The following is a 20,802-nucleotide window of genomic DNA, read 5'->3' as shown; positions in this document are numbered from 1 at the left end:
AAGTCTTCCTTATAGAACTGCTAACAAGTTCCAGATGGCGAATTGAGCAATGCACCTTAAAGAAAGAAGGAAAGGGGAAAAATATGCACTACCACATTGAACGGTTTTTCTCATGAGTAAACATATGCAAGGATAACAAAGAGACAGACTGATTCCCACTTTTTTTTTACACATGTTCTGTATACAAAGAGAACTAATTAGGCCCATTGAAAACTTTATCTGCGCATACTAGACACTGATTAAAAGGGGGTTTCATTTTTTTAATGTAGAGTTTGTGACATGCACATTCTGTAGTGTACATAAGATTGGAGGTGCTGCAGGAGGTTGAGAAACTGCAAACAGAATAAACCCTTTTATCCACAGGATTAGTGAAGGACTTGTATTTAGGAGTACTTTACAAAGCACACAATGACCACATGAATAATGTCCCGTGGGCATAGTTGCACCCATGCTCTTGTATAAGTATTAGTAGAAATAAACCAATATTTATTAATAACGCTGTGTTAACTTTTAGTCAGCACATAAACCAGGAAGTTCCGCTTTTGCCATGCAAATTCTTTCGTAACAGAGCTTTCTTGGTTAAAGTTGCAAAGAAATAAGAGAATAAGCTCTTGATAAGGCAATCATGCTGAAACATGTTAGGCACCTAGCTACAATAAAACATTTCCTCATTTTGGCATATTTGAAACATTTCTCTTTATCAACTTTTAATAAGAAAATGAGAAGGGAGACTACAAAACTGAGACTTTCCTATTGTTCTGCAGACAATCACAAGGAACAAAAAGCTCTTATCTTATCGATGGTAGACCACTTGGAGGTATTTTCTTTTAATAAGTGGTACATAAAATTTGTTAAAGAAGATGGATCTTCCTTGCTGATTTGATGACTGCTGACAGATACCCTCTGTCTTCTAACTTGGTCTAAAGAGCAGCAGCTTCTTGCTCAAAAGTAGAAACTGATGAAGAATACCAAAGCATTTACAAGCCCATTTCAAACCTTTCCACTCAATACAGGAACAATGGGGAGAAAGGGGGTGTTCGAGGCGTGAGCAGGGATTCTGAGGGCAGGGGCAATGAACATTTCTGTATGGCCTCTGTCTCCAGTTTAAGCTGTCGTGCATTATTTTGAATGCATGAGGAAGATATAAGAATGAACTCTACATTTCCTACGTGCAGCACCTGCTACATCTTGATTGAGAATCATCAACATTACATTCATGCCTTCTGCTGTGTTGGCAAGAACAATATAGTTCCACATGATTCTGAAGAGTCTTGCCTTGTGCAACTACTATACAGCATGTTCCTTGGAGGTCAAATCTCCTCAGCAACACCCCCTCTTGTCAAATAGGAGGTGCTGCTGGTGTCCTCCCACCCTTGTTCCCAATGGATATCTTTATCTCCCTCCCCACCCCCTTGTTCCTGATGTAGACCTTCAGCCATCCTTTCTTCCCTGGCGGGGATGGGGCTTGCCTCAGGTGGCAAAATGCCTTGGGCTGGTCCAGGCATCCCCACCCACCTGCCTACCTTCTTACTTACAATCATTTCAGGAGGTGGCACTGGCTCGCAGCCTTCTCCTCCTTAGTCTCAGTGTTGCCCTTGTAGAAATCAGCAGACAGGAAGACAGGGACAAAGGTAGAATTAGTTGGTTGCAGCTGTCATTGGCTCTGGCTTCATCTTCCGTCAGTCTTTCTGCCTTCTGACCTATCAGTCCCCAAAAGCCCCAGCCCCCACTACTCAGCAATCTTGAGTACTGTCAATGTCTAATGATTGCAGAGGAAGGAAAAATATAGGGGGACCTTTTTCTCTGTAGAAAAACTTTCTGCAAAGGAGTGTATAAACAATTGCATGCAGTCATATCTGCAGCATAGTCTTTTCTGGACCCATCAAGTGAGATTCTTTATGTCTCTTCTCTTAGAATTAGGCCCAATGTTGCATGTGATCAGGAGTGTATATTTTTTCAGAGGCTTTTATGAGCTCATTTCTCCTCTTTCTCCTCACACATTCTGCTTGTTATAACTACTGCATGGAAGCTACTATAAATTGCAATGAAAATGCTCATGCTTTTGGGGATATAAATCTACATTTGAAAATGGGAAAAATGGGATTATATTATTTCACAATGGGCCCTGTGTGTACCAAGGCTGCCACTTCTCAGAGTTAAAACCAGCTATAATGTAGTAACATATGCAAAGTAATCTAAATGTATGCAAATTGTCCATTGATTAAAGGTGAGCCTGTGACCTTAGAAGATGTAGTCAGGGGACAAAAGAATACCGGGTCAGTTGATAGCTAGTTATTTTGAAACCATTTTGTGTAAGTGTAATATATGAAATCTTGACTGTTTTAATTTAGAGAGATGAGGGTCGGGTCATTGGTTGGTTGGTTGGTTGGGATTGAGTGTTCATTTTCGTTTAGTAACTGGTTGGTTGCCATAATTTTTGTGTTAGCATTCCAGATTAAATCCTGCCTTTTTCAGTTTGGGGGGTTGGGTAGAGTTGTCAGCCATTCATTGTAATATTGGGTTGTTGCTGTTTCACTCTAAATATAAATGTTGCATTAATCTGATAAGAAAGATTATCAGCTTTGGGGAAGCAGTTTCCACTTTTAAGTTTTCCAAGTGAAGCAATACCTTGTCTGTTCCAAGTAGGAAACAGTGTATCAGACCAAAAGTTTAATTAACTTTTTTTTTTAAGTGAGTTACTCAGCAACAGAGCCCTGTTATCCTTTAAAGACTTTAAGATGCTTCTTTAGTCAATCAGGGAAAGCACTTGCTTGCAAACATAACACACACAAATTCCCATTGAGCTGTGAGCGTGGCCTTTTTATAATTTAAGCAGTTAAGCATAATAAATATGTCTTGCTTTTAGTACTTCTCGCAGACGAGGTTGACTTTGCTGCTCCCTGTACTGGCAGTCCTAGAATGATTAATTAGGCATAAATGGAAGATGCAAAAACACTTGCTCGTATAGTTTATTATAATAGATATAATTGAGAAATATATTTTAATTGAAATTCCAATCAGCAGCAGCACACAAGACAGGAGAGGACACTAGCTAAGAGAGATGCATTTGAAGTTTCTTTTAATAACACCCATTACAGAAGAATGAATAGAGCATGGAGCTTATGGGCTAGAGAAAAGTGCGACCCTAGGTTTTCAGCAGGACTTTAGACAGCCTATTCCATTAGTATTGCCAAGGTGACTTGTGATGGAACAACACTCCAACAGTCTACCTTTTATCAGCCTAAGGTTACAGCCAGATGGATGTGCGTTCAAGTGCCACTTGGACCATTTCAACCCTTTGGACTCATTCAAGCCAGTTACACATTCTCACATAACATCCCATATGAATTTAAAGTTCAAGAATGGGGCATCCGTAAGCTATTAGGTCTTGACAAGTGGTTTTCTGCACTTGCTATGGGGCTTTCCCAGACAGTAATTGCCCACATGGACTGCAACTCCATTGGCCATGCTGGCTGGCGCTGATGAGAGTTGTGGTCCTCAGCATCTAGAGACCACCACGTTGGCTGCCCTTGTCCTCGGAATTATGTGCATTCATCCTTCCTTTGGGGCACATCTTATATGGATACATGGAAGGCTATTACCTTTCCAATTACCTACATCAGCAATTTGTCCCTAGAGGCCAGCCACATCTCCTAGAACAGGCTTTCCTAAACTGTGCTTGCTTGGGCTGATGGGAGTTCCAGTCCAAAACATCTGGAGGGCAACAGGTTGGCAAAGCCTTCCCCAGGAAGTTTGCCAGGAGGCTTGTCTTCCCCTATAGGATCAACACGATCCAGTTTCTTATAAATGAAAATGGAGATTGCATTTCTAACAATTATGACTAGAAGGCAGTGATGAAAATGGATTATATCTTTTGCCAGTTTTCTCATAAAGCTATAGCATAACTCTGACCTTAGAGACAAAAAGAAATAAAAAACTACATTGGTAGCAGTACTTGTGTGTTCTTCTCCCAGTTCATTAACACAACTAATCCTTTAAAAAAGCTATTGCCATATTTATTTGTGGCCATCATGACATCCTCGCTCATTGAGTTCCATATGTTCTTTTCCGAAATAGTCTCTCAGTTCTCACTTGATGACCTTGAGTTCTTGTATTTGTGCATGTGTGGGAGAGAGAAGAAAGCATATTTCTGCAGTCACACTTCCCATACCATCTTACATTACATTCTCCTTTCACTAACCTTATTTGCAAAGCAACCATTCTCAACTGTTTGACGCAGGAGTGGGGAGTCTGCGGCCCTCCAGATCTTGTTGGATGTGCTGGAGCACACATCCTAATTCTTAGGCTGCAGAGCTCTGCATAAGGGGACTTACTTTTGGGTAGACAAGAATAGAATGGCATTGTTAGTTAAGAACTGATAGATTCCCTTGGATCATTTATGTTACCTTCTTTATTTCCAATATATCCATTTGGAAATGGGCAATCATAAATGTACAGACTGTTCCAAATTCAGACACACCCTCTCTTTGTGCAATTACCATGATACTTTTTAATCCCTTTTCTAAGAATTCTTAACAAGCCTTTCCCATTTTTTTACTGTCACGGCATATTGAGAGCATATTATTTACTGTGATTGTTCTCTTCCACTGCAAGACTGCTTTCTGTGTCAGTAAAGCCACATCAGAACCTATCAAAGCACATATGGAGGTAGGATTATTTGACATATGGTGCTTTGCATGTATTAAGCTCTCTCTCACACACACTCAATTCTTTGTCAAGTTTGAGATTTCTCAGACTTTTTGTGGCTTTTACTATACTACTTTTACCTCACCTGCATAGTATGCCAGCTCACCTTTCATTATTGTTTTAAATAAAATTTATTGCATTTTTTTTTCTGGGGTAAGATTTTGCTAGTGTCTTACCCTGCTGTTGAAAGAATTGCACTGGCTGGCCATTAGCTGCAGGGCTAAGTTCAAGCTGGTTTTGGTATATGAATTCCTGTACAGCTTTGGACCAGATACCTGAAAGATCATCTCACTCCTTAAATGCCCATTTCATCATTGTGCTCTGCAGGTGAGGGCCTTCTGCAGATAACATCTTATCAGGAGATCTGCTCTGTACAATGTTGGAGTCTGGCCTTTAGTGACCTGCCCCTTGGAATCAGCTCCCCTTGAATATTAGACAGATACTATTGCTATTGTCTTTTCAGCACCTATGGAACACCTTCCTATCTCAACAAGCCTTTTAAGCCAGGGGTGTCAAAACTTTATTCAAAGAGGGCCAGATTTGATGAAGTGAACAGGTGTGAGGGCCAACCAAAGTTGTTGAGATTTTTTAAGTATTTAACCCTGAAGTTGTTTAGGAGTGAAGTTGTTGTGCTTTGGGGGGGATTTCCCCCCAAAGTTTGTATTTGATATCCCGCTTTATCACTACCCTAAGGAGTCTCAAAGTGGCTAACAATCTCCTTTCCTTTCCTCCCCCACAACAAACACTCTGTGAGGTGAGTGGGGCTGAGAGACTTCAAGAAGTGTGACTAGCCCAAGGTCACCCAGCTGCTGCATGTGGAGGAGCGGAGACGCTAACGTGGTTCACCAGATTATGAGTCTACCGCTCTTAACCACTACACCACACTGTTCAGCTTTTTTGGGGATTGAAGTTGTTCAGCTTTTTTCAAAATTTTACACCAGGAAATAAACTGCCACAGGGGCCGGATTAAATCGACCAGCGGGCCGGACTTTGAACATGCCTGCTTTTAAGATGAGATCTTTCCCAGACTGGGAATTGTTTTGAATATTTATTTTATTGCTTTATCACTTGTTGCTTTCTGCCCTGGGCTTCTCGTGGAGGATATAAATTGAATAGCTAACTAAATAATACATAAAAAAGAAAGAGGCAGATGAGTGTGATAAAAAAAGATCAAAGTCCTAAACAAACTGCATTTTTATGGGTTGCTCCACCCCTTTGTTTTAACCTACCACTATTTAAAGTAATGTAATTAAATATTTACTAAGTTGCCTTAGACAGGTAAAACAATATTTCAAGTTTCACTTTTTCTCAACCTCCTCCTAAAAAAACCCCCACAACTGACTTTATTTACAAAGCAGAAATAAAGAATTATAATCACTCTAACGTCCAAAGCCGTTCTCATTAACTTCAAAAAAGCATTTCAGACTCAGGCAGGAAGTTTTAATTCTATGCATGCATTTTCCTCAGCTCTTTCATAAACATTCTGCTTATCTGCATAATAACTGTAACAGGGTGCTAAGGCTGAACTAAATGCTGTGGTGCTGATTCCTGCCTTAGAACACGCGCTGTTGCCAAGCAGGTGCAAAGTGGAGGTTGCTGGGAAGCTGGATGCAAATAAGCTGAAGGAATCCACCCGCTTTGTAATCTTGGAAGAGCCAAAGATCACATGCACACCACACATCTAAAGCGTATTTGTACCACTTTAACAGCCATGGCTCCTTCCCCTCAAAATAATACTGGAAACTGTAGTTTTTACCCTCAAAGAGCTAAAGTTCCCAGCACCCTTAACAAACTCCCAGGATTCTTGGTATAGGGGAGCCATGTGCTTCAGATGCATGGTGCAGATGTGCTCAAAGTTAATTTCTCAACCATGATGGTCAGATAAATTCCCTTAATAGGAACAGGCCGGTCCTACTATTAGGCCGAGTAAGACAGCTGCCTCAGGCGGCGAATGCTGGGTGAGCAGCGCAGTAGCAGTGTGGTGTTGGAAGGCAGAACTGTGTGTGTGATGTGGCATTGCCTGCATCCCCTAAGCTAGCCTGCTGGCCTGCCCACTTCTGAATTGCCACTAGTCAGTTGGCCACAGAGCACTTAGTTTCTGTTGAGGGGGGAGGAATTGGGGACATGGAAGAAATGTAGTACGCCGCAAAAAGTCTGGCTGGCTGGAATCCTGATCCAGAGCACTTTGCGCTGTCAACATTTTATTGCAAGTCCCATTTGTTTACTAGTGTATGCTCAAGACAAATATAGTTGAACTGAACCCTTCTAATAAGCACACCCAACATGTAATAATAGATATTAGACACATAATGGTCACATATACAGGCTTAAAATGTGAAGGGGGATCAGGGTGTGTCTTCAGTACCTTCTGGACAATATTTTAATCTAAATGATACATAAACCGAGTAATTTGAGCATTTGTGAAACTGAAGCCTGGCCGTAATTATTCTAAGCCATCTGAAGCTCATCTTGAATGTTGCTTTCTGGCTAAGAAGGATGAACTGCTAAGCTTCCCCCCTCCCCTTATATATTTTTTTCATTTAGGAAATTGAGATTTAAAATCCTCCCAGATGACTGAATAGGGTGATCTGGCTGATTAATTGAGGAAAGAAGCAATATATGCTAGACCTCGAGAGGAAGGGAGGAAGAGAAAGAAGATGACTGGCTAGAAAAGACTAGATTTCTGAACAGAAATAAGTAAAGGGCTGCATTTGCACGTCAGTTTATTTCATTTCTCTAACTGTTAATTTCCACATTATAGTTGAACTTTAACATGACCCCAAGAGCCACTTCCAGAAATCTAGCAGCATATAGTGGAGGTTTAGCACTTATTGGTGTGTTAATTACTTCCAGGAAGAAGAAGAAAAATCTGTTTGCAACCCTGTTAACCCAGAAAATTGTGGGAGTAAAGTGATGAAATTTGGGGCAGTGTGCCAGAATCTAGTTCTTTCCTGCCATTTTTCATGTGTGAATACTGGGTGAATAGAAGCACATATGTGTGGAAAGGTTGAGGAGTAGTGGTGTGGCTTATATTTAGCATGACTGGTATGGCTTATATTTAGCATGAGAGATCGGTATATCAGTGGAAAAGCCATCGTTCCACAGTGCAAACAGCACTCCAGTGTGCAAGAAACATTAGGAAATAGAACAGAAGCACTAGCATAATAATTGGGAAAACTAACACAATATTTCTCATGTCCGAATGATCCAAGGTGCACCAAAAACTGCCCCTTTCTTCTGAGGGTTCTTTGTTCCCCCCACAGGGATGGGAACCCCTTTTCATCTCCTTCTGAGTGAAGTGGGTGAATGTAAAGAAAAATGGCAAGGTTTGGAGTTGAAGGTTTGGTGTATACCTTACTCAAGAGCTGCATAAGACTACAAGTGTTTTTCATTGTTTCTGTTGCTTGAGGAGCAGCCATGACTCAGTGCTCTGCGTGTTGAAGTTTCACAGGTTCAATCCCTGGGTAAGGACTGGGAATGTCTCCTGCTTGAAACCCTGGAGAGATAACATCTGTCACCACAGGCCATACTGAGCTATATGGATCAATGGTCTGACTCGCCATACTGCAGTATCCTACACTGCTGTTTTCCTTCCTTTGAGCTTCTCAGACTGCTTGCCAGCAGCACAAGGGACTGCAGCTGTCTAGCCTCGCTGCAGCACTTTCAGAAATGTCCCTGAGAAGATGTTACATCACAAAACCTTCCCATGAGAACAGCCAGAGGGCTAGGCTCCAGGCTTAACAACAACAACAAAAGTTTCAAGGAAGGAGTGTCCTTTTCCATTTACAAAACCTTGTCCCAGACCTTGTCATGGTCTTTCGTGTTGTAATTACTTCCAGATTAATCTCCTGTAATGTGTGTTCTATGTAGGGCTGCCCTTGAAAAGGGTCCAGAAACGTCCACTGACACAAATGCTGTGTGTTGACCACAGTGAAGTATTTTGACCATATTATTATTGTTTGATCTACACAGGGTGACAGCTTGTTTTCTGGTTCCATTCAAGGTGCTAATCTTCACCTTTAAAGCTCTAAATGGGTAGGGACCTGGGTATCTTAATGACCACTTTCCTCCACAAGTCCTCTCCTGTCACTGTCTAAGGTACGGCAGTGGTACCTTGGTTCTCAAACAAAATCCATTCTGGAATTCTGTTCCAAAACCAAAGCGTTCCCAAACCAAGGCACGCTTTCCCATAGAAAGTAATGCAAAATGGATTAATCCGTTCCAGACTTTTAAAAACAACCCCTAAAACAGCAATTTAACATCAATTTTACTATCTAACGAGAACATTGATCCATAGAATGAAAGCAATAATCATTGTACTGTACTATAAAATAAATAAGACAGTATTGTAGATGATAAAAATAAAAATTAATGTTTTTTCTTACCTGCACTGATGATAGTCACTGTTTGGATGGGGGGCTTTTATCTGTTTCCGCAGCCACCCAGATCAATCAATCAGTAGCCAAACTGGGTTCCACACATTCACAAAAACAAATTAACTGAAAAAGCCTCAAAAACAAAAATGCAAAATAAATAGCAAAAACAAAAGCACCAAACTTAATCTGTTCCGGAAGTCCGTTTGACTTCCGAAATGTTCAAAAACTAAGGCGCAGCTTCTGATTGGTGCAGGCACCCTGGAAACAATAGCTGACAGCCACATTGGACGTCCGGCTTCCGAAAAACATTCAAAAACCAGAACACTTCTGTGTTTTTTGAGTTTGGGAACCAAGGCGTTTGAGAACCAAGGTACCACTGTACTCCAGATTCTTTAACCACACGAAGCTTGGCAGCTAGGGGGCTTTTTCTGTTCTGGCTCCCCCCATCCCAGTGCAAGGTCTTTCCTACTGAGATAACACACGCCATTGTTTTAGGTGGCAAACAAAAACTTGCCCTTTGAAAAAAGGGCTTTTCTGTTTCGACTACTATTCCCAGAGAGTGGGTTGTAGTCGACTAAGTTTTGCTCAAAGCAGTTGAAATTAATGTTCCTAAATTAATTGTGTTCATTAATTTCAGTGGGTCTACTGAGTATGAGTAATGCTGGATATAACTCACAGTCATTGTTTTTGGTTTTTAATAGCAAAATTAGGATTCTGTGTTGGCACATAAATGTGGATGTTTATTGTTTCATCTGCTGCCTTGAGAAATAAGCAGGAGATACCTTTAAAGGGACGCAGGTGGCGCCGTGGGTAAAACCTCAGTGCCTAAGACTTGCTGATCGTAAGGTCGGCGGTTCAAATCCCTGCGGCGGGGTGAGCTCCCGTCGTTCGGTCCCAGCTCCTGCCCACCTAGCAGTTCGAAAGCACCCCAAAGTGCAAGTGGATAAATAGGTTTATAGCAGGAAGGTAAACGGCGTTTCCGTGTGCGGCACTGGTGCTGGCTTGCCAGTTGCAGCTTCGTCACGCTGGCCACGTGACCCAGAAGTGTCTTCGGACGGTGCTGGCTCCCGGCCTCTTGAGCGAGATGAGCGCGCAACCCTAGAGTCGGTCACAACTGGCCTGTATGGGCAGGGGTACCTTTACCTTACCTTTAATTTTTTTTTTAATGAAAAACCTTGCAAATAAGGGGAAATAAGCTAAATAGCACCTAGGATTGATAGATCTATATGAATCTCATTTTTTTATATGTGGTGCTTTTCCTAAGTATTTCTTAACAAAAGCCCCAGTACAAAAATACAAATCGGAAAAGCGTTATCACTCTCTTATTGCAAAAGGGAGTGGCAGTGGCTGATGAGTTTCAATGCCTGCTGAATTTTAATTAATTATTATTATTTGCTGTAAGAACAAAAGAAGTCATACTTCCCCCTGGACTTTTCAACGTTACTTTCACCTTTATTCACATTGCCCAACATTTATTCTTCATTGGAGATCATTTATGAAAAGCTAACAAAGGATGGAGATGGGAAGAAATGGTAGATCCAGCTGTGTAGTTGTAGTTCTAGCTGATCATAAATACAGCACACACATACAGACATGATTTACAGGAATGTAACATGTCAGTTCTTGAATGCTTGCAATTATTCAAACCAGGCCAAACCATTGAATTTGCAGAGATGAAACCATCGTTTGATTTCACTTTCCCAATATTTAATGGATTTCCACAATCCTGTGATGTCTAAAGTTCTTCAACCTTGAAATTAAGTAAGGTATTGATTTTGCTTATTTGTTTTGAGCTATAGTGAATCTGCAATTTATCAAATTGAGACTTGTTGTGGGGAGGGCATGGTTTTAATATTCAAGGGATCTGCATGCTTCTAAAGACCAGTATGAGATCCCAGTGTTGCATGGCTGGTTTCACATTTATATTGACTTTGAGAAGAATGTTATTAACTAGTGTTGGGGCAGTCATGCTGCTATTCCCCCCCTCCCCCCATTGCCCCCCATGGCAGAAAAAAGGCAAATGGAAGAATATGATTAACTTCTGGCACTCCCATCTCTACACACTGTCCACCAAACTCTGATGTAGTTCTCTAAGACTTATCAGTCAGGTGTAGTCTAATAGTTAATCAGAGAGTAAACTGTGATATGTTTACATGCCTTCCTGATTGGTGCTGTTGGTGGGGAGATCAATGGCTGAGTTGAAATAATTGAATGTGTTTTGTGAATATGTGTCATGGTCAAAAAGCACCTCCTATTTGGGAGTATTCCCAGCGATTATCTTCTCTCTCAGTTGCTTTTGTTTATTTGCAATGATGTCATAAGGCAAAAAAAATGGCTACATACGGTAGCATTGTGGCTTTGTGCTATTCACTATGTAATCCCTGATTGGCTGGGACCATCCATGTAATTGTATCTACAAAGGTTTGTCAGCATCAACACTTCCCACAGAACCTCCAGTGAAGTCTGCTATGAGCCAGAGAGCAGAGAAATCAAATAGCCCTAGAAGTAGGTTACAGCAGTCTCCAAAACTTCAGATATATGTACTGGGATAATGATGGCTGCATCCTCATGCCCACAAAAGACAGGGACTGTGGAATAAGCTATTTATGCCACATTCCCAATTATAGACTGGGTGGAGCACACCATAGCAAGCTCCTTCAATGCTGGTGGACTACAACTGCTGACCATTAACTAGGCTGGCTGAAGCTGATGGGAGTTGGACTCTTAATAACACCTGGGTGGCAATGCATTGAGTGTCCCCAGCTTAAAAGCTTCAAGGGTGGGGCCAGGTTAGGGAATTTAAGGATGAGTGGGATCTAATAGAAACTGGAAATTGGTATTTTTGTTATCTAACAAAATTTACATGGCACTTGATGGTAGTAAAGCCGGTAACAAGTATTAAAATGATCAATAAAAACAGTTTAAAACAACTAAAATATTTAAAAATAATTAAAATGAATAGTGAAAGAGATTAAAACACGCCAACTTCTGCATGCCTGGATAGACATGCCTAAATAAACATTTAATTCAAAGCCCCTGACCTTTTTCATTTTTCTTTTTTACACTGATAATAAGGATCTCTGAACCACACAGCAGTGAGGCATATTTACCCTAAGTTTGCTCAGTTCCTGGAGGCCACACACCTATTCCTAGGGGAATCTATGTTGTATTAGGTAATAAAAAAAAGCCACTTTGTTATTACTTAGCCTGTGTTTAGAGTTCAGCTGTGTCACCTCTCTCTCTCTCTCTCTCTCTCTCTCTCTCTGTCTCTCTCTCTGTATGTGTGTGTGTGTTTAAAAAATTGTGTAATGCAGAGCCAAAGCAAAATGTACCCTAAATCATGCCTCTGTTAAAAAAAAAGAGAAAGAAGTGCATACAACAAATTCTCATTCCTCCCTGTTCCAATGTTTGTAGAGAATTTAGTTTTGTACTCCTGGCAAAATATGGCAGGACAAGGGGCAATTGACCAGGAGAGCAAGTGTCCCTGGGGCTGCATTAATTTCTTCCTACTTGACCCACGACATCAAAAGAAGCAGGGAGCCCTGTAATCAGTCCAAGCCCCTCTCCCTTCCTAAGTGTGACAAAGCAGTAGTAGCAAATACACGCTCTCTGCACCCTGGGGAGGGGAGGGTGGGAGTGCAGCTGATTGCATATTTATATGGAAGGGAATCATGAAGGATGGGGAGAATGCAGAGCGTGGAGTGCTTTCCCAAATGCTTTCTATTGAGACACAGCCCTTATCTGTTTACTGATGCCCACAGCCTTGTTTCCATAGATAGCCCTGTTTTGTGATCGCAAAGCATCAACGATGGCAGGAAAAGATTGGACCTGATGCCATATGTGGAAACTAATTTAGTAAGAAATTGCACAGCGACAAGGCAATGATGCTTTATTTTAAATGGCAGATGCCTCATTAGTGATGATTTATTTAGATGACCTTCTCAGAGTGATGCCAATTCTCTCCCTTCTTCCCAAGCCCCCTCCCCTCTCCCGGCTCACTGCGAAATATTCCTTAGGAAGCACCTCTCATCCAAAGCTCAAACTGGCTTAACCTTTCTGCTCCAAAACATTTCAGCAACACAGTAATTCGTAAGGTTTTGCATCGGATTTAGACTCTGCGACTAAAATTTACAGTGTGAATGAAACCCTAAACAGGAGCAATGTTTTGCTGCATGTCTCATTTGTGAAACATCCCTTTTCTTGGTGTTGCTTTAATCTTAAGACTGGGACTAGCTGAGTAAAAGGGTTGCTAGAGACGTGCAACACAGTCAGAAAGGCTTGTGTCATAAGGTGTGTTTTGGACATTACCCAACGACCACGCAAAATATCATCATTCGACTTGGGGTGAAAGTTGAACATTAGCAAAAGGCATTTGGGAGAGCGGAGAAATTTCCCAGTGAAAGTCAGCATGTCCTACTGGCTTCCTGAAATGTTAGAATTATCAGGAAATGCCAACATTCACAGAGTTTCTGACATTTACCAAAATGTATTTTGATTGCGTTTTTTGTTCTGCTTTGTTTTGTTCTAGAATGTGGCAGGCCTTGGAGGGGAAGGGACATACGCAACCAGTTTGGGCTCAGAGACAGAAGGTCCATGTGTCCTTTTGTGGGCTGGAGCCCCTAAAGGACAGCATTGCAGTCAACCACTAGCAGGTAGGATACGCCTGACATTTGTTTATAAAGGTGTCTAATTGCCATATTTATAATAAACATGACTGAAGGAAAGTAGTAAGGGAGCAAAGGTTGCCCATCGCAGGATTTCAAAACTATCTAATATTTTTCTCTTAATTAAAGATTTCCCCTGCAGGGAGTCATGTCTTTTGACATGTTACTCATAAGTTTTGATAGGCATTATCTTCCTTAGTAATGGTAACAGAACATGCTGTCAATATTACTGGGTAATGTTGCTATCCCTACGGGGGACCCGATCCCTGGTGTCATTATCATATCTTGTTTTATTCAGAAACACCTTCAACAGAACCACAACAAACTGTTATATAAAGGCAATAATTAGCACTGGATCAACTGTTTGCATTTTCACATCAGTGATTTCTCTCTCCCTCTGGAGCAAATGTTTGTTGCTATGTTCTTATTTTTTAATTTACACTGCAATACCCAACTTGAAGTTAGACTCCATGTGGCATTTCAACTTGGCAGATAAATATATGAATATACACAAACACATCAGGTGTATTAATTTAAGAAACAACATCATGCTTGATTGGCTATATTGGGTGTGAGGAACTGGATCCAACCAGTGAATTGGAGTCTGATCTTCCTTAAACCCTGTGGGCCAAGTCTGATGGGTGGATGGGGCTGCCCGCCAGTCACCTGACTTCACAATGATGTTGGGGCTAGCAAAGCACTGTGCAGTGTGCTATGCAAGCTTGTAAAATGTGGTCCATTGAGCTTTGACCAGTTTGGATGTGGAGCTTCTAGGATCCTGCAGCGGGTCCTGCAATTATGAAGTCCAACAGAAGGAGAGAGGCAAAGGGGACACCAGATTTTGGCATCGTAGTGTGCTACTGAAATTTGAGGTACCAAAGTCTACCACTGATTGTTGCGGCTTCTGTACACAGTGCTAAGCAAAAATGGGCCACCTAAGATCAGGTTATTGCTCTAGAAAGTCATGCCTCTGTGTAGCTCTGTGTGGCCAAGCTGGAGGAAGCCTGTGACCCATGTGCTCCATTTGGCGAGCAAGACTGTTTATGCCAAGAAAAGTTTCCCATATTTTCTCTGCCACTACATAATACATGTACTACCTTACTGCATTATTGGAACGATTTCTTGTGCTGCACATTGGGATAGCTGTCTTTGTGCTAGTTCTACTTACTTTTCTGTGTTATTTGGATGTATGGTTTCAGCATCTCAGTATGAATTAGCCTAGTCTGGCACTGAAGTCAATCTGTTTGCATTCCAGCATCTCGTATTGTGCAATAACCCAATGATCTGTATAGACAAACAGAGCAACGTATCCTATCAGCATATTATTCATATTATTGACACTCTTGGAAAATAACTTACAAAGGTTGACTAAGTCTGTTGTTTTGAGATGCTCGCCTGGGTTGTGCATCACTCAGTGTTTTGATATTAGGTGGCCACATTCTGCCTCGAGATGGGGGACCTTTTAAGTTGCATAACCTTCTCGTGAGGCTACAACTGCTAATTTGGTGTTTAATTATCTATATTTCACACTGTTTATTTGACAACGCTTAGATTAATTTCTCTTTCCAAGCAAATCACATTTAGGGATGCATTTGCATATCTTGATTGCGGTTTAATGCCCTGGCTATCACAGTGGTTTTTTTTCTTTTCCGAGAAGAGTACTTTTTTTAAAAAAAAGGAAACAGGGAATGGTTTCACATTACTGCATTGCAGATTTGTTGGCTGGACATACTTTTATTTGAACAAAGAATGAACTTGACCATAATAAGGATAATATTTTGACAATCTTTAACCTTCTTGGCTTTATTTGATTAAATATCCCAGTAAATGTTGCTGCCCTTGGCTTTATTGGGAGGAAGAGAAAGATATAAATTTAACAAAATATTCAATAAATAAGTGAAAATAATATGCATGTGTGTGTGCATGCATGTGCATATACCACAATCATGCATTTCAAAATGGAAGGCAGAGCAATATTACTAGAGAGGGAGCTATACCCAAACACTGCCATTCTGTCATTAGCAGGGTAGAAGATGAAAGGAGAGTGGATTTTCATCTTTTCTTTCCCTGCTTTTGGCCTCCCCCTGCATTCACTTTTAAGGAGGTTTTCTCCAAGACAATACCAATGCCAATAATAATTTTATTATTATCCTGACCATCTAACTGGGTTTCCCCAGTCATTCTAGGAGGCACTTTCTGTTCTACACCAGGCGATTGGTCCAGAGTTTGGGGAGCACCAGTATTTTCAATGCTGGCTAAGAGGGTGTGCTTCTGAGGATGGATCTCCCCCTCTGAGAGTAGCCTTCCTACTCTGCTCAGGGTACGTCCACACTCCTGCTTGCCCCCATCACCTTCCCCTGAAAACCTGCTGCTTACTGCTGGATCAGAGCAAACGTCAGTCGGGTTTTCTGGGGATTTACTCCGATCCAGTGCTAAAGAGTGAGTTTTCTGGGGGAAAGCAGTGGGGCAAAGACAAAACTGCTCAGACTTATGCCTAGAAAGCATGGGGCAAGTGGAAAATTGCTCAGACAAAGGAGCAGCAGAAGTGTGGAGAAGCCTTCAGAGGGAGAAATATTCTGAATACCACAGGGTGCCTTTGCAGGGACCTTTGGGATTGTGCCCTAAGCCTTTGGAATGGAATTGTTGCCTTTGAGAGCATTTGGGTCCAAAAGCAGGCCATCAATATAAGAAACCCAGATCCACGCATGTTATATAATTATATGCATTTGCAGACATTCAACACACATTAATCCATTGAATCAGAACTCTTACACAGTTAATGATTGCTATCGAGCACCCATAAATCTATTTTTCAGTTTCATGCAGCCACAGTTCAGAGCTCATTGCTGGCTAAAGAAGATGGAGTTTTTCCAGTATCCTGTGTCCATTTTGCATACTACTTTTATGCCCACATGGGATGATTGTCCTTTCTCTGCCTCAGTAAAAAACAACAACAAACCACGTTGCTCCTCAGCTCCACCCACTCTTTAGGGCTCTTCTGATTCATGCACATTTCCAGAAGATACACATTCTCTTGAATGTGGGAGAGTCAATCTCCTGGGAACAGTCTGCAGTAGTCTTTATGATAACAAGACCCAATATTTCCCATTCAGATGGAGACAGCCTCTAAACACTATAAATTGCACAGCACCACAGAATACAACATGCACAACTGAATATATTTGAGGCAGAAATTTCCCCCGCTATGATTTTCTTTCATGATATGAAAACATTCCCCCTGTAAACATTTTTGGTTTGAAGCTAAAATAGGATGGAGATCACATAGTCCAGAGTTAATACAGACACTGCATAGACACATGTACATACCCCATTTAATCAATGCTCTGCAGCTGTTCCCCCATAAGAGGAAAAGGACAACTAAGATCCAACTATAAAATATGATCCTTGAGAATTTCTGTGCACAACCTTTTAAAATAAATATTAATGTCTGAATTATCATCCTAAACTTGCATGCAAATACACAACAAGAGAAACATGACAGTTTATGAGAAGCTACTATGAGAGTATTAGACTGTGTTTACCAATGTTTTTATGGGCAATCGCCACAGTTTCACAATACTTCATACAGAGCAAACACTAAAAGACCTGATGTAGGCACATGTTTTTCAATTCCAAATTATAAAGTGCTTTAAAGTTTGTGGGAATCAAAACTTTAAAGTTCAATCAATCAGTTGTCTGGAATATATTGTATACTTCTTTTATACCTGATCATGATTAGCAATATGTATGCATATGTGCTGTTATGAACTCCTTAAATTAAGCAAAATGAATCACTTTGTTGCTTGAATCGTCTTGTTGCACGGAGCAAATAAACTAAGCCTCATGTGTCGGGACATGCAAACAACAAGCGCACCGGGGAGGAGGAATCATATCTGCAAGCTTGGTGCCTGCCTGCACGCTTGCTCATCTGCAGTGCCTCTCGGTGTGCATAAACTAAATGTGTAGGTTTGAATGTGTGGCTGAGGCCCATGCTTGCAAGGACTCTTGGTAACATGTATGAGCCTTTACATGTGCCCTTTGCAGAAGCAGCACAGGACAAGGCTTAACTCCAAATTTTAAACCCTTCTGTGTATATTCCAACTCTGAACCAGGTTCTTGTAACTCACTCTGCTTGCGAGGGATGGCTGTTTCCACCTCTCTAGCTCCCAACCACCAGTTCTGAGAGCTTTCCTAGGGCAGCTGTTTCCAGGAGAACGCTCTAGGCAGAGGCAAGAAACCTTGGGGAGAGAGCATCTGATTGTTTGGAAGTCAAAGTGCTGTGCAGAACTCCATTGTTGCACACTGTGGTTTGAAGAGCTGGCAATTAGCTGATCATTGACACTTCAAAGTGGCATCCCGAGCTTTTTGCAAGAGGTTCACAAATAAACCTGCCAGCTTCAGCACTTCAGAAGCCAGGTGTGCAAAACTGCTGAAAGCTCAAGTGTAGAGCCTCTTGAATATCAGACAATTGTCGGTTCTTCAGAAGCCCCTTTGGACTCAGCCCAGCTGCCCTTTTACCTGCCCATTCCTGATGATGTCAGTGACCAGCAGGTGCATGTGGCTTGGCCAAAGTAGTCAGGTGACCCATTTAGGTCCACAGACTGGAGGCTTCTCACCCCTGATCTATACATCCAGCGGGGGGAGGGAATTGTACTATGCCCTCAATAGCAGCAATCACCTCACATTCATCCCAGTTGCGTGGACACCATGAGCAGAATGAAGGGGCCATTGTTGGGTGAGAATTATAAAGCCCAACTGTTTCTGCCCATGTGTGGCACAAGATCAGTTCATCCATAGTTGGTGGTGGACACAGTGTCTTCCTCCACTGATGAAGCAAGCACAGGAGAAAGGGAGGAGAGCCTTTGTTTTTGTTATTTGTGAGAAGAAACAGAAGGAATCCAGTGAGATTGCCACTAGTATCTTAATTGTTTTCCCATGTTATACGACCATGTGATAATGATAAATTTTTTGTACCCCACCCATCTGGCTGGGTTTCCCCAGTCACTCTGTGGCTTCCATAGTTCATGTACTGCTGAGTTCCATTTCAAAGCATGAATGTTCATTCCTAAAACTGTTGCTCTTCTGCGTAATGCGTCTACCCACCTCCATCTTTCCTGTCTTCAGCATTCTCTTTCAAAAGCAAGGGAATTAAAAGGATGATGAGCAAAATGGGTTTTGTTGTTGTGCTCACCCAATTTTGGCTGCTTTAGTTTTCAGTTTAATGCGTGCAGAGGAAGGCTGAATGGATTTAATTAATGTGTCTAAAATTATGTATTTCAATAGCTATAAACAAATGCACTTGCATTTATTAATATAAAAAGCTATGCAAATGGCTGCTCTTTTGATTGTAGCAGTATCAGAAAATTAAAGTAATGATACACTGTGATTAATTGATTCAGGATGGGTTTTGTTGAGTAATTTTGTGCTTAATGAGGTTCCATCTATTCAATTTCGTTTTCCATTTCCACTTGTTTCACTCCTGGTCTTCCAGAAAACATGAATTTTTAGAAAAAGCAATGAATAACGTTATAAAAGATATATTGCTGACCACAGAGGCTTGTGTTTTAAAAAAATAACTCACCTTTTCAGTGTGAAGCTGAAGCATGTTAAATGCTTTAGTCAGTGCTTTATTCTTAAAAAGATGTTTAGGGGTACTCTCATTTTCCTACTCATATTGAAATACTGCCCGTTAATGAGACCAAACTTAGATTCACAAAATGTTTAGGGGTATGCGTCCCCCTGCGTCCCCCCAGAAAAAAAGCACTGGCTTTAGTCATTCAGAATGAGTTTTCTTAAAACCTTAAGAGCATCAGATAGTCAATTAATAGAGCATGGATACATTATGAAGGGAGGGGGGGGAGAGGAGTATACATTGAAGATATGTTAACACTGCAAAAAAATTGTAAATTTTTGCCATCTTGCTTCAAAATGGCATCCACTTGTATCCAAACATAGATGAAAACCTGTGCCTTAATCGAAGGAACCATAATGAAAAAATTTGTTATGATATCTTAAGTAGTGTCTAAATACAAAGCAAACAAAAAACTTTCCAAAGCACACAGTAAATGTTCAACTCTTTTTGTTCAGTCAGAAAGTAGGAGCAGGAGCAAGAGTCACATACTCCTGCGACCCTCAGGTTTTTTTAAACGAAAAACTAATCAAAGTTTCTATTGGGTTCAGTCCATCTTATGGAACTCGGCTTCCCCCACTTTGGATTTTGTGCAACCAAAAAGGAAAGTCACCTTGGCTTTCTGATAGCAGGGAGAAATTTGCTCTCCCTTTTTATCCTGACAGAAAATCACTGCACTCTCCATTGCCCTGGCTATCACATGCACCGTGGCTTCAAAACCATCCAGCAGGAGATTGATTTCTGCAAATGGAATCAGGCTTATGGCAGATGGAAGTCATATCTTCCTGGCCGAATCTCACTCCTCTGTGTAAGCGATCCTTCTCACATGCGAAAACACATTAGCTTGGTGAGGACAGTGGGGAATTGAATCATGACATAATCCAGGGATATCTTCTGGAAGCAGAGGAAGTTACTTGGGCTAATGGATTGATTGATGAAGGCAAAGAAACCACAAATGAATATAAGAGATGTTCAAATTAAAAGAAAATTCAATTCACAGACTGAAGCAGCATTTAGATCACAGTCATGATCTCACGGAAAACAGGCAAAAGTCAGGAAGTCCTTCAGGCAAGAAAATGACCTGTTTCGACTCTAGGATTTCTCTGACTTGGCTTGGTCTATGCCAGAAGTATTAATGTTGCTGAAATGCAATTAGATATGCTCAGTATTAAATTGTGCACTATTCTAGGATATATAGGCAAAGAGCTCAAGCACACTAACTTGAGAGTTTATGATGAAATCAAACAAGCTGAGCTACATGCTTAGAATTGTTGAATGGCACAGCTATTCTGATTTTAAGCAAACAGTGCCTAAAGCAAGATTGTATTTTACATATATGGAATACTGTTCATACTGTATATAGCAAATCACAGAAGCCTGTGCTATATTTTTCTCTCTGCTATGGTTTCCACAGACTTGCTTTTAA

The 20,802-nt window shown here is 41.1% G+C and overlaps 2 long non-coding RNA genes across 3 annotated transcripts in view; one reads left to right on the top strand and one right to left on the bottom strand.

Annotated features, from left to right (window-relative positions):
* The window catches only part of LOC114606054 (uncharacterized), a 213,357-nt gene that overhangs the window by 125,887 nt on the left and 66,668 nt on the right, over positions 1-20,802 (top strand). For both annotated transcript variants that reach the window (XR_013394366.1, XR_013394365.1), the window contains one exon: positions 13,612-13,735. This is a non-coding gene — a long non-coding RNA (uncharacterized LOC114606054). The remainder of the gene's footprint in view (positions 1-13,611; positions 13,736-20,802) is intronic.
* Positions 13,729-20,802, bottom strand: part of LOC114606052 (uncharacterized) — a 201,633-nt gene continuing 194,559 nt past the window's right edge. Inside the window, exon 7 of the long non-coding RNA XR_003708756.2 lies at positions 13,729-15,031. This is a non-coding gene — a long non-coding RNA (uncharacterized LOC114606052). The remainder of the gene's footprint in view (positions 15,032-20,802) is intronic.

This window comes from Podarcis muralis, chromosome 10 (assembly GCF_964188315.1).
Source record: "Podarcis muralis chromosome 10, rPodMur119.hap1.1, whole genome shotgun sequence".
Lineage (NCBI taxonomy): Eukaryota > Metazoa > Chordata > Lepidosauria > Squamata > Lacertidae > Podarcis > Podarcis muralis.
This window is presented reverse-complemented; position numbering and strand designations above follow the sequence as displayed.